Source organism: Suncus etruscus, chromosome 10 (assembly GCF_024139225.1).
Source record: "Suncus etruscus isolate mSunEtr1 chromosome 10, mSunEtr1.pri.cur, whole genome shotgun sequence".
Taxonomy (NCBI): domain Eukaryota; kingdom Metazoa; phylum Chordata; class Mammalia; order Eulipotyphla; family Soricidae; genus Suncus; species Suncus etruscus.
In genome coordinates this window covers 43,939,155-43,954,278 of record NC_064857.1, presented here as the reverse complement: position 1 = coordinate 43,954,278, position 15,124 = coordinate 43,939,155, and the positions used below count along the sequence as shown (strand labels likewise).

The following is a 15,124-nucleotide window of genomic DNA, read 5'->3' as shown; positions in this document are numbered from 1 at the left end:
CAATCCTGAACTTGTCTGTTTAGCTTTCTATTTGTAAATTAAAGAAAAATTCCAGCTAGGACACATTATTAATATATTCTTGATGATCTTTGCATTGTTTTAATCTTCGCAGATTTGCTTGTTTCCTAGTCTGACAGGTTTTTGCCCACATTTCAAATGCTGACGCTTTACCTATATTCCCTTTTGACTCATTATTTTTTTAGAGACACTTTTCAGTTATTCTTTTTTCCACCATATCTTCCCCACCATACCTAAAATCCTGCACTACTATCATGATAACTTCCTCTAAATTATTTAATGTATGAAGCAGAGACTTCAATATCAATAAAAACAAAAACATAAACATGAACTTTTAGAGAAATTTTTTCTCAGAGTTATATAAATCTAGCAAGGAGAAAGAACAAGAGGTTTTTAACTTTGAGTGCAATGATACATGAAGTTATTTCTTAAGGAATATTGCTTTGAAAATTAATTGTTTCCTTGAAAGAAAACTAAAAATATTTCACTGCTAATAGAATGCAATTCAACTTGATTATGGACATTCACCCAGTTTATTTCTCCTTTCTTTTGTGAATTCACTAGTAATATGATTCTTATTGCATTGATCAACACCAAAACTCTATTTCTATTGATTTTGAGAGAAATGGTTTTGTAAATTATCATTTATTATAACCAAAATACAATTCTAAGAACAATTATTTTTCAATTTCTTTTTTAAGTATTTTATATCGTACTGAGAGCTATAAGGCTCTGAATATAAATATAAACTCTGAGTCATGACAGGTCCAGTTACTAGTTCTAAATCCATTTGCAATCTAACAAGTTATAATGGGATTTTTATAGACACTACTAGAGGATAAAATGAGACTCCTGCAGTAGATAAAAAAAAAATATGTGATGTTCAGTGAGAACAAAAGACAAACTGTAAGTACTTCCATAAGTTTCCCCAGTTATAAAAAAGCCTCCACTTTTTTATCCTGCACATATAGAAAGGTCCACTATGAGAGAGACACTGTGATTTGAGGAAAGCCAGATCTTTCATAATTGAAAATAAGCCTTGGGGCCGGGCGGTGGCACTAAAGGTAAGGTGCCTGCCTTGCCTGCGCTAGCCTTGGACGGACCGTGGTTCGATCCCCCGGCGTCCCATATGGTCCCCCAAGCCAGGAGCAACTTCTGAGCACATAGCCAGGAGTAACCCCTGAGCATTACTGGGTGTGGCCCAAAAACCAAAAACCAAAAAAAAAAAAAAAAAAACAAAATAAGCCTGCCTAAACTTTGCCATGGAGAGACACATTTTATTTCTTAGTAGATGACAGAGAAATGTGTTTTGTCTAAAGAAAAATACGACTGCTATATTCTAATGACATGAAAAAAATCAAAATAATAGTATGAGACAATTACAGTCAATATTTCTGTGAAAAAGGCAAAAAAGAAAGGCCCAGATCATTAGGTGCAATGATAATTAAAGTGTAAAAAAAAACTTTGTTAATTAAAACCATCACATTGAGTCAAGAATTATAATCTTGTTGATTAGTTCAGTAAAACTTTTTACATATGACAAGAGAATACTTATCATATAGAGAAAACTTTTAAAATAATTTTATAAAGAATATAATCCAGTTTGGGCTATTTCATGACTCACCTCAAACCCTAAAGTAGACATTACTCATTCCTAAATTTAAGGTTCAGTAAATAAATGAATAGGAACAATAATATTGTTCCAGATTCACAGGGGAAGAAATTACTTAATCACTTTTGAAATATCCTAAAATCAAACACTTCACGTTCCTTCTTTTCACTGACCTTCTCAATCCTTTACACATTAGTACAATATTTATGAAAAATATATTCATATATATAATTTATCATAATGTTTATTTGTTCTTATGCTCTATATCTTATAATTAAGATATATCTAGACATACATTGGTGTTTGCTTTGTACAAGGCCAACCTAGGTTTGATAAGCATATGGTCTCTTAAGCACCATCAGTATTTATTATTTGACTGATTTTTTTATGTCAGCTCTCTGTCTTCATCTGGTTTATGTTTTAGGTGCTCTTTTTCCTAAAATACATTACTACGGACCCCATATCTTTTGCTGCAAGAGTTAGATTGTATATTCACTTTATTTTTAATTTTTAAGTGAGCTTCTATATTGCTTTTCAATATTGTTCTCATCAACGTGAACAAGGCTGCCATCTTGTATTTTTGTAAGTATTTATTCTACAGATAATGGGTAATAATTCATTTCAGATTTAACTTGCATTTTCCTGATGATTAATGTTTTGAGCACTATTTTAATAACTCTTTGCTCTGTTTAGATAATGATTAGTAAAAAATATCTATGCATGTCCTTTGGTTATTTAAAAGGTTTGTGCTATTTATTTTTCTATTGAGTTGATTGAGTTCTGTAATCATTTAAGGTCTTATCAAATTTATTTTTTCTATCACAAAATTTGCTCATTTAATTTTTGAAGGTTTTCTTTGCTGTGCAGAAATTTTAGTTTTATGTTATTCTCCTTGCTTGTTTATTTAATTTTGGCCTTTTCTTTTTGTTTCACACATTATAAAAAGTAATTGCCATGATTAATGTCAGGGAGCCTTGAGTTCCTCTAAGAATTTCATCATAACAGGTGTCAACTAAAATAAAAATAATCGCTGAGTAGGAGAAAAAATATTCTTTTAATTTTCAGAATTTAAGATTAGTATTGCCCGTAGAAAAAGTAAATTTCTTTAATTTCCTCCTTCTGCCCACCATTCCCAAATAAACAGGGGAATGGTACGAATTATATGCACTCAAGTAAAAAAAAAAAAAGACAAGACATTTATCTTTGATAGACATATGAAAATTTGCAACATCCAGAATGAATACTTAAGTCCAGAAACACATATTTTAAATTTGAGATTGTTACTTCTAAGGCAGAAAATATTCTAGTTGTGAGAAAATGCAAATCATATCAAAATCATTGTAAAATTTTGAATTAGGTCTCTGGCCCTGGTCTTAAAGCTACTTAGGTCTACCTGAAGTTGTGGTAGGATTCTGGAAAACAGATGATCTTGGCTTCTTTATAAAGTCCTTCATATTCTCAAAGTACAGGTTTTGTTTTTATGTAATTTTCTTCTATTTTTGGATGATTCATAAACCTCTGAATATCCATCTGCTCTGGGCCCAATACTTTCAACATAGGTCTTATATTTTGATCCTAGAATTTATTTTAGTTAACATTAGCAAGTGAGAAAAATAGTGGTAAAGTTTCATCCTGTATGGTTATTATGCATTTTAGTAATCTTTTTTAATAATCTATCTCTTAGAAACTATGATGAATTAACATGTTAAATGGTCTTATTTTTGATCATTCATTCTGTTTCTTAAAGATTTCTGTTTTTATGTTATGCTATTATATTGATTATTATATCTTTCTAATATAGTTTGAAGTATACAGTCTCTAGCTTTTTTTTTTCCAAAATTGCTTTCACTACTTGTGGTCTTATATGGTTCCATAATTGCAAATTTTTAATTGTTCTGTTACTGGAAAAAAAAAACACTGGTGAAAGGAGATGTATTTCTTTTGTTTTGTTTTTATTTTTTGTTTTTGAGTCACACCCAGTGGCTCCATGCTCAAAAATCGCTCCAGGCAGGCTCAACGGACCATATGGGCTACCGGGATTCGAACCACCAACCGTCTGCATGCAAGTCAAATGCCTTCCCTACATGCTCTCTCTTTGGCCCCATGAATGGAGATATGACTGAGTAGAACATTTATCTTCATTGTAAAATGGCCCTTGGTTTGCACCCTGCAACAACAGCAGCAACAACAAAACCAACGCAAAACAAAATTCTATTAGTATTTTTTAGCTTCACTTCTTTTTATATAATTTATTTAAAAACCTAGATTACATACATAATTGTGTTTGGGTTTCAGTCATGTAAAGAACACCACCCATCACCAGGGCAATATTCCCATCACCAATGTCCCAAATCTCCCTCCTCCCCACCCGACCCCTGCCTGTACTCTACTCAGGCTTTCCATTTCCCTCATACATTCGCATTATTAGGACAGTTTAAAATGTAGTTATTTCTCTAACTAAACTCATCACTCTTTGTGGTGAGCTTCCTGAGGTGAGCTGGAACTTCCAGCTCTTTTCTCTTTTGTGTCTGAAAATTATTATTGCAAGAATGTCTTTCATTTTTCTTAAAACCCATAGATGAGTGAAACCATTCTGCATTTTTCTCTCTCTCTATCTGACATATTTCACTCAGCATAATAGATTCCATGTACATCCATGTATAGGAAAATTTCATGACTTCATCTTTCCTGACAGCTGCATAATATTCCATTGTGTATATGTACCACAGTTTCTTTAGCCATTTGTTTATTGAATGGCATCTTGGTTGTTTCCAGAGTCTTGCTATGGTAAATAGTGCTGCAATGAATATAGGTGTAAGGAAGGGGTTTTGTATTGTATTTTTGTGTTCCTAGGGTATATTCCTAGGAGTGGTATAGCTGGATTGTATGGGAGCTCAATTTCCACTTTTTAGAGGAATCTCCATATCACTTTCCATAAAAGTTGAACTAGATGACATTCCCACCAGCAGTGGATTAGAGTTCCTTTCTATGAACATCCCCGCCAAAACTGTTTATTATCATTCTTTGTGATGTGTGCCATTCTCTGAGGTGTGAGGTGGTACCTCATAGTTGTTTTCATTTGCATGTCCTTGATGATTAGTTATGTGGAGCATTTATTCATGTGTCTTTTGGCCATTTGTATTTTTTCTTTGTCAAAGTGTCTGTCCATTTCTTCTCTCCATTTTTTGATTGGATTAGATGTTTTTTTTCTTGTAAATTTCTGTCAGTGCCTTGTATATTTTGGAGATTAGCCCCTTCTCTGATGGGTATTGGGTGAATAGTTTCTCCCACTCAGTGGGTGGCTCTTGTATCCTGGACACTATTTCCATTGAGGTGCAGAAGCTTCTCAGTTTAATATATTCCCATCTGTTAATCTCTGCTTTCACTTGTTTGCAGAGTGCAGTTTCCTCCTTTAGTCTCAATGTCCTGCAGTGTTTTGCCTACGTGTTGTTCTATATAACTTATGGTTTCGGGTCTGATATCGAGGTCTTTAATCCATTTGGATTTTACCTTCTTACATGACGTTAGCTGGGGGTATAAGTTCAATTTTTTGCAAGTGGCTAGCCAGTTGTGCCAAAACCAATTGTTGAAGAGGCTTTCTCTGCTCCATTTAAGATTTCTTGCTCCTTTATTAAACATTAGGTGATTGTATGTCTGAGGAACATTTTTTGAGTATTCAAGCCTATTGCACTGATCTGAGGGCCTGTCCTTATTCCAATACCAAGCTGTTATGATAACTATCGCTTTGTAGTACAGTTTAAAGTTGGGGAAAGTAATTCCTCCCATATTCTTTTTCCCAAAGATTGCTTTAGTTATTCTAGGGTGTTTATTGTTCCAAAGGAATTTCAAAAGTGCCTGATCCACTTCTTTGGAGAATGTCATGGGTATCTTTAGAGGGATCGCATTAAATCTGTATAATGCCTTGGGGAGTATTGCCATTTTCATGATGTTAAACCTGCCAATCCATGAGCAGGGTATGTGTTTCCATTTCTGCATGTCTTCTCTTATTTCTTGGAGCAGAGTTTTATAGTTTTCTTTGTATAGGTCTTTCACATTTTTAGTCAAGTTGATTCCAAGATATTTGAGTTTGTGTGGCACTATTGTGAATAAGGTTGTTTTCTTAATGTCCATTTCTTCCTTATTACTATTGGTGTATAGAAAGGCCATTGATTTTTGTGTGTTAATTTTGTAGCCTGCCACCTTGCTATGAGTCTATTGTTTCTAGAAGCGTTTTGGTCGAGTCTTTAGGGTTTTCTAAGTAGAGTATCATGTCATCTGCAAACAGTGAGAGCTTGACTTCTTCCTTTCCTATCTGGATTCCCTTGATATCTTTTTCTTGCCTAATTGCTATAGTGAGTACTTCCAGTGCTGTATTGAATAGGAGTGGTGAGAGAGGACAGCCTTGTCTTGTGCCAGAATTTAGAGGGAAGGCTTTTAGTTATTCTCCACTGAGGATAATATTTGCCACTGGCTTATGGTAGATGGCCTTAACTATATTGAGAAAGGTTCCTTCCATTCCCACCTTGCTGAGAGTTTTGATCAAGAATGGGTGTTGGACCTTATCAAATGCTTTCTCTGCATCTATTGATATGATCATGTGGTTTTTATTTTTATTCTTGTTGATGTTGTGTATTATGTTGATAGATTTAGGGATGTTAAACCATCCTTGCATTCCTGGGATGAAACCTACTTGATCGTAGTGGATAATCTTCTTAATGAGGCATTGAATCCTATTTGCCAAAATTTTGATGAGGATCTTTGCATCTGCATTCATCAGCGATATTGGTCTGTAATTTTCTTTTTTTGTAGCATCTCTGTCTGGTTTAGGTATCAAGGTGATGTTGGCTTCATAAAAGCTATTTGAAGTGCTTCTGTTTGTTCAATTTTATGAAAGAATTTTGCCAGGATTGGTAGTAGTTCCTCTTGGAAAGTTTGAAAGAATTCATTAGTGAATCCATCTGGGCCTGGGCTTTTGTTTTTGGACAGACATTTGATTACCTTTTTAATTTCATCAATAGTGATGGGGGTGTTTAGATATGCTACATCCTCTTCCTTCATCCGTGGAAGATTATAAGACTCCAAGAATTTATCCATTTCTTCCAGGTTCTCATTTTTAGTGGCATAGAGTTTCTCAAAGTAGTTTCTGATTACCCTTTGAATCTCTGCCATATCAGTAGTGATCTCTCCTTTTTCATTCCTAATACGAGTTATCAAGTTTCTCTCTCTTTCTTTGTTAGTTTTGCCCGTGGTCTATCAATCTTGTTTATTTTTTCAAAGAACCAACTTCTACTTTCGTTGATCTTTCGGAATATTTTTTCGGTTTCCACTTCGTTGATTTCTCCTCTCAGCTTTGTTATTTCCTTCTGTCTCCCTATTTTTGGGTCCTTCTGTTGAGCACTTTCTAGTTCTATTAGCTGTGTCATTAAGCTACTCAGGTAAGACCCTGCTTCCTTCCTGATGTGTGCTTGCAAAGGTATAAATTTTCCTCTCAGTACTGCTTTTGCTGTGTCCCATAAGTTCTGATAGTTTGTGTCATTATTGTCATTTGTTTCCAGGAATCTTTTGATTTCCTCCTTGATTTCATCTCGGACCCACTGGTTATTCAGTATGAGGCTGTTTAACTTCCAGTTGTTAAAGTTTTTCTTCTGTGTCCCTTCGGAATTCACAAATAATTTCAGACCCTTGTGGTCAGCGAAGGTAGCGTGCAAAATTTCTATCCTCTTGATATTATGGAGGTATGTTTTATGTGCCAGCATGTAGTCTATCCTGGAGAATGTCCCATGTATATTGAAGCAGAATGTGTATCCAGGTTTCTGAGGATGGAGTGTCCTATATATATTCACTAGGCCTCTTTCTTCCATTTATCTCCTCAGGTCTAGTATGTTCTTGTTGTGTTTCAGTCTGGTTGACCTATCCAGTGTTGACAAAGCCGTGTTGAGGTCCCCCACAATTATTGTGTTGTTATTGATATTATTTTTCAGATTTGTCAACAGTTGTATTAAATATTTTGCTGGCCCCTCATTCTGTGCATATATGTTTAGGAGTGTGATTTCTTCCTGTTCTACATACCACTTGATTAATATAAAATGTCCATCTTTGTCCCTTACAAACTTCCTGAGTATAAAGTTTGAATTATCTGATAATAGTATAGCCACTCCAGCTTTTTAATGGGTGTTGTTTGCTTGGATAATTTTTCTCCAGCCTTTTATTTTGAGTCTATGTTTGTTCTGACTATTCCGGTGCGTTTCTTGTAGGCAGCAGAAGGTTGGATTGAGTTTTTTGATCCATTTAGCCACTCTGTGTCTCTTAACTGGTGCATTTAGTCAATTGACATTGAGAGAAAGAATTGTCCTGGGATTTAATGCCATCTTTATATTGAAATTTTGTGTGTCTTTTGGTTAGTCTTGTCTTAAATTAGGTCTTTCAGTTTTTCTCTTAAGACTGGTTTTGAGTCTGTAAAGTTTCTGAATTGTTTTTTTGTCTGTGAAACCATTTATTCTTCTGTCAAACCGGAAAGTGAGTTTTGCTGGGTACAGTATTCTAGGTGAAGCATTCATTTCATTCAGTCTTGTCACAATATCCCACCACTGCTTTCTGGCATTGTTTCAGGTGACAGGTCTGCTGTAAATCTCAAGGATGTTCCCTTGAATGTAATTCCCCTTTTTGATCTTGCTGTTTTCATAATTCTGTCTCTATCTGTGGGATTCATCATTGTGACTAGGATGTGTCTTGGGGTATTTTTTTCTGGGGTCTCTTTTGGTTGGTACTCTTCGAGCATGCAGGATTTGATCACATATATTCTTTAGCTCTGGAAGTTTCTCTTTAATGATGTTCTTGACCGTTGATTCTTCCTGGAAATTTTCTTTCTGGGTCTCTGGGACTCCAATGATTCTTAAGTTGTTTCTGTTGAGTTTATCATAGACTTCTATTTTCATCTGTTCCCATTCTTTGACTAATTTTTCCACTGTCTGCTCATTTGCTTTAAGTTTTTTTTTTCCAATCTCTCCCGCTGTATGGAATTGTTATGTATCTCATCTTCCACAGCACCAAGTCTATTCTCAGCTTCTGATACCCTGTCCCAGAGCTTATCCATTTTGTCATTCACTTCTTTTACTGAGTTTTTCAGGCCTGTTAGTTGACATGTTATTTCAGTTTGGAGTTTTGTGATTTCTGTCTTTGTATTTTCTTGGTTCTTATTAGTGTTCTGTTCAACTCGATCCATTCTTTCTTTGAGTTCGTTGAGCATCTTCCATATTGCTAGTCTAAAGTCCTTATCTGAGAGGTTGATTAGTTGGTTGGTCATTATCTGGTCATCAGAATTGTCATCTTCATTCTCTATGTCTGATGCTGGCCTGCGTTGTTTCCCCATTCTCACACTTGTATTGTGGGTTTTTCTATGTGTTGTGGTGGTATTCATTGGCTAAATGATGTAGGCTGCCACACTCCTCTGGCTCTGCCCTTTCTGCATGGGTCGACTCGCCTCCAAGGGAGGGAGTCCTCTTTGGATGAAGCCTCACACAGGATCAAATCTTAGGCCCAAGCATGCAGCAGAGAAGACAGTCTGGAGAGAAATGCTGGGCTTCAGTGATCCAGCACAGTTCTTAGTGTGAGTTTTTCTTCTTTTAGCGATGGTGTTCTTTCCTTAGTAAGAGCACCAAAGTGCTCTTCTGGAGCCTCTTTTCTGCGGACTCCCAAGAGGTTCATGCGACAGGACAGTAGAAAGACACACACAGGCAGCACTCACAATTTTTCAGTCGGGCCCCACTGGGCAGGCATAGTTTCGTTACCACGTAATATGTTCTGCCCCTCTGCGTCTCAAGACGGACCTGAGACTTTATTTTCCGAGGTTCTATGGTGAGTTTCCATCTGGTTTTCTAGAGCAGCCGGGCAGGGCCGTGCCAGTGGCGCCCCTCTCAGTTTCTTGAGCTCTGGCTCTCTGGGATGCAGAGGGTAGAGAAACGTTCGGCCTTAGAGCCAGTCCACTGCCAGCCCGCCTGCCAGCTTTAGGCTCCCAGGCCTCGGCATGGGTCGGGGAGCAGGGAGGGGCAGGCCTCTATTAGTATTTTTTAAGTAAGAATTGAGATAGTATGGAGGTAGGGCATTTGCCTTACATTCAGAAGTATGGAGGTTCAAACCCGGACATTCCATATGGTCCGCTAGCCTGCCAGGAGTGATTTCTGAGCATAGAGCCAGGAGTAATCCTTGAGCACTGCCAGGTGTGACCCCCCCCCAAAAAAAAAAAAAACAGAACAAAAAAAAAAACAAAGAATTGCATTGTTTGCTTTTGATTATATTTAATTTTGATTACCATTGATTATTTTTAATAATATGGGCATGTGCCCAGCAGTAAACCCTTAAACCCATTGAAAGTTCAATAAGGAAATGTTGATGAAATAAAAACTATATCAGATTCACTGAAGAGATATGTTTAAAGCCTTCAATTTAATAGTCACAAAATACATTCTTCTGAAGAATTGTGCATTCATTGTCTAAGGTTGGTCTTATATTAGATCACAAAAGCAAATCTTAGCAAGTCTAAAGATTTATTTGGACTAACCCCTTTCTGCAAGATATTGGCAACTTGGTTTTATGGAGCAAGAAATCAGTAGAATGAAAAAGTACCCATCAGCTCTGTTGGGTCTAGAGAGTATTTCAGTCAGCACTGATATAAACTTAATTGAAAGATAATTCCCACCCCCACCTCGGCTTTAGCTTGTGAAGTATGCAAATATTTCATAGTGATAGTCTGAGAGATGGACATTATTTTTAGCACCTTTGTTATCAAAACCTTTGAATGCTTACATGTGTACACATAATAAATGTCTTACTCTTTGTTTATTCTTTGTGGAAATCAATATCACAAGCTTAATGATTATGAGACAGTTTATTTGTAAATTCATTCCATTGGTGGCAATTGCAAAACCCAGAATGCTAGGCATCATAATATTCTTTAGGCAATCTGGATCAATGGAGTAAGTGAGAGAAAAAAGCAGAAGGGACATTCATCAACGTACCTAGGCTTCAGGGAAAATCACCGATAGCCCCCAGTCATGTACTAATTAAACTGGACAATCAAGCAGCAGCTTGTAAAGAATAAAATCAACCTCACCAGAGAAAGAATGGAAGCTAAGCATTTTTGCCTGTTCTTTCTTTGATAAGTCCTTGAGGAATAGTGTAATCAAGTACTGTATCGTTGTTTGCAATAGCCTATTATTTTCACAGTTGTTTGCTCAATTGGCTTTCTGAATCCAATTTTGGGGAAGGAGTAGTCTGTTTCTTGGGTAGAAGCCTTCAATATTAACTCTATATTTGGGTTCTAATCCTTCACTTTTCGGGTACAAACCAAAAATGAGGGATTTCAGCTCAAGTATATTTCAGCTCACCATCATTATGCTGATGGTGCAGTTTATGATGGGAGGGTGCCTCAGCCTTTTCAACTCATTTCCACATGGGTGTTTATCATTTGCCTGAAGTGTAGAAACCACTCAGTTAGTGTCTGGATTTCTCTCAGAGGGAATAAAAAACTTAGTTTGCAACTGTAAGTTTGGTGTAGCTTATAGGAACTTTAGAAGCATACAATGTCACTGTCTTGTCCCAGTCTTTCCTTTTCTCTCCTATATTTCTACTCCATAACAAGCTTCTTACTGAAAAAGAAAAAGAAAATTTATTTCAATCTTTCATTTTCCTTATTTCTTTAAAGCTTTTGGCCAAAATAATTTTACTAGTATTACTTAAAGTCATTTGCCTCGTTACTACTAATTCATAAAAATCAATTGTAAGTTATGGGCTATTTCTGAGTCTGAATCATTTTCTACCTTATTGCCTTGTAAAAGCAATATGAGGTAGTTGCGAATTAAATTCATTTGTTACCATCTCTTGAGAATTATTGCAGGAAATACACCTGTGTAATGTTTTCTCCCCAATTATATTCATTTTCTTTATCCAGCATAAATTATTTCTATTTTAAGTAGAGAATTATACCCAAGACACCCAAGAGTCCCATAAATTGTAAAGGGAAAAGTACTTATTTTGAAAAACTTTGGTTCAGAAAACTTTATGACCCTTTTACACATTGCCTGCCAGAGTTTTGGCAGATTTCCCCGAACTTATGGAGCCCAAGGCAAGTAGAGTCTTAAAGTTTTCTTGATCTAATTACTGTAAGATTTCAATTTGTGCCCAATTAAAAAAAGAACAGTCTTAAAAGATAGCCTTCAGTTATAACAAAGTTATAGTAGAAGGGCATTTACCAGTAAAGCACACACTTCCCCAGGGAAGTGTGGTTTGCCATATATGAATGATACTCTTTTCAGGTAGAATGAAGGATAATCCCTGTATTTGTATTGTGAAATGACATTGGGAAATGACTTCAGTTTTACTAAAAATTTAAGCTGTAAAATTGAACTGATTTCAATTTTTCAAGTAGCTGAAGTAATAGTGAGTCTGAATAAGAGTGAGTAGACTATGTAAAAATTATCTCAGAAAAGAAATAAGCATTCTGTTTTAAAAATATTTCCATAGAAGTAAATCCATTCATCTTCCATCCTGTATGCTGAACTGCCCTATAAAGCAATCAACCTGACATTTGTCCATTTATCATGTTTCTGGTACCACATACAAAGTTATAACATATTTGTGACAATAAAGTATGTCCCACAAAGTGAAGCCCAGCACAGTATGGTATCATTTAATAAATGTTCCAAAACCAAATAAAATGTTAAAGCTATTTACTTTGGATAAAGTTAGCTTTCACTAATAAAAATGAAATCCAATGCATTCTATTTCAACTTCCCTGGTCTTCCAGCTTTCCTGGTCTAACCATTCCTTACATTATTTTGTGAAGTATTTTTTATTTTTTTAAAAATTTTAATGATAATATTTACTTTTTCTTATGTACGTCAAATTCTGTGTACTATTCTGAAATAGTAGTTATTAAAAAGTTAATGAGCAAATTTTCTTCATGTGTACTAGACATACTCGATTATAAGGATAAAATATTAACTATATTAAACTGATTTATTTGCAATAGCATTAGAAGCAATAGAGTAACAGTTGTCAGTGTATGTACTCTTGTTCTGTATTATGCCACATGCATAATAAATATATTAATATGTATGTATAAATAAATGTAATAAATATGTGACATTATCACCCACTGTAATTTTAATTAAGCAAGAGAGTTTTATTGAATAAAACTTGCTTAGAAATATGTGAAACTTCAAGGGTAGAGACACCCTTATCTCTTAGGCCAAGGGAATTTCCTTTCTAATTTGCCCAAAGTTTACTGAACCTATGCAAAGTAAAAAATGGCCACATCTGACCCCCCTCCCATTTTTTTTCTACTTATAGTTTCTAGATAGGGGCTCCAACTTTTTCTGTATAGAACCATAGAACATGAATTATCTTGTTCTACCTTATATTTCTATGCCCACTTATAAATTGATAAAAAAAAAAAGTAGATGGGACCCAGAGGCCAAGTGGTCTCAAGAGTATTGAGTGGAAATTTAAAAAAAATGGTCAGATCTAAATACCCAAACCAAAGTCAACGGCAATAGAATCAAGAGGCCCAAACTATAGCAAGCTACACACAAAAATGAGCCTGTTACACTAGCAGTCCAGGTGGATAAGGGTGGAGGTATGGGATGTATGCTAAGAACTCTGGTGGAGGGAATACCCTGACTTCACTGTCACTATGTGCCTGAAATACAACTGTGAAAGACATAATTCAAAATGGTCTCAATAAAAAAAAAGAAATGAAAAAAAAGAAATATGTGAGAGCAGAGACAGTGTGAAAATTTGTCTTCAGTACACTCTCCAGAGTGGGATTAGGCTAGCAAAGAAACAGAAACAAACAAGAAAAGAACTGTTTTAAGGGAGAATATGGTCTTTAAGATTTCACTAAGATTTAATAGCTATTAAATAGTAAATTATTTTTTATTTTTGTATCTGAACTGTTTTTCTTCAATAAGTGTACTTAGTTGAAGCAACATATTAACTATATATTAGTGACAGATAATAGGACATTTCCATCTTGGAATCCTCTGTTTTACTTTTTACAGTAAATATCACCATCTATATATAAAGTGGTTTTGATTTTCTGACAGTTAATTCCTTAAATCATTACTTCACTTTAATCATACTACCAAAAGAAAAGAAAAATAGATAAAGAAGTCACATTTAGAGAAAGATTATTTCTAAAGTTTAAAAAAATTTTGGTATAACTCAAGAGGTGTGTAGGAAGTAGTTGTAACTAAAATGTAATTTCTTATCCATATAATAATGCTAATTATTTTATTTCTAGAATTGAAATTTCTGTCAAGCTTTATATCACATTCATAGAGATCAAAATTGATTCTAAATGATAGAGTAAAATTTTTCTGTGTTATTTTAAAGTAGTTTATATTTCAAATTTTTGTAAAATTACAATTCTATAATATATATCTTTTCATAAAAATATCAGTTTCATAAATATTTAACTGATATTATGTTCTCATTTAGTTCATAAAAGCATTCTCTTACTTATCACAAAATGTATTTATTTTTAAATACTATTGTCTCCAAATTATAAATGTATTTTATTTTCCCATGTAGGTTGATTTTTAAGAAGGATTAATAACTTATTGGTAGTGACAAATCTAACAACATATTTTACAAAACATTAATGAATGGACTTCTATACTCAGGAGTAAATACATAAGATTAATTTTATTTTTTTAGCTGATTTGGCTATTATAACTCCAGAGAATATATAAGAAAATAGGTACTGACTGTGATGTGTTTTTTGGCCACATCCTCACCAGTACTTATTATGCCCAGACTTGTTTTGTTTTGGGCCACACCCAGTGATGCGCAGGGGTTACTCCTGGCCTTGCATTCAAAATTATTCTTGGCTTGGAGGACCATATGGGACACCAGGGATTGAACCGTGGTGCATCCTAGATAAGCCCTATTGCTTGCGCCTTGTCCAGATTGTTAATGTAGACAATTCTATTACATTTATTTGATTTAATTTTCATGATTACAATAAGTTCTAATGAACATTTTATCTGATGGTTAGGTATCTATTAGTCATTTTTGATCAAGTGTCTGTTCATTTCTTTCCTCTTAAATATTTAATGAAATAGTAGTCAAATAGATTTCCCTCTCTCATGTGTATAGGTCATATTAAATAATTTGATAGCCTAATGAAAAAAAAAAGACTGACCATAATCCAAATTATAAAGAATTCTTCTGGTCTGACTCTCTTTGAACTGAAAATAAGTTTTGCATTGTCTTGCCTCTGGTCTTGGACTATTATTTTGTGTTTATTTTTTTCTGGGTATTAGACTTGTTGACTTTCTTTTTTATATTTTTAATTTGAGGCCACGCCTGGTGGCTCAGAGATTACTCCTGGTTTTGTGCTCAGATATTACGTCTGGCAGTCTCAGGAAACCATATGGGATGCCGGGGATTGAACCCAAATTGGCCGTGTACAAGGCAAATGCCCTCCATGCTTTA

General features: G+C 34.9%; 1 protein-coding gene across 1 annotated transcript in view; it reads right to left on the bottom strand.

The window, feature by feature from the left end:
* Window positions 1–2,069: 2,069 nt before the first annotated feature.
* NSMAF (neutral sphingomyelinase activation associated factor) overlaps window positions 2,070–15,124 on the bottom strand; it is a 1,015,053-nt gene continuing 1,001,998 nt past the window's right edge. Inside the window, exon 32 of the mRNA XM_049781950.1 lies at window positions 2,070–2,079. The gene's annotated coding sequence lies outside the window, so the exon portion shown is untranslated. The remainder of the gene's footprint in view (window positions 2,080–15,124) is intronic.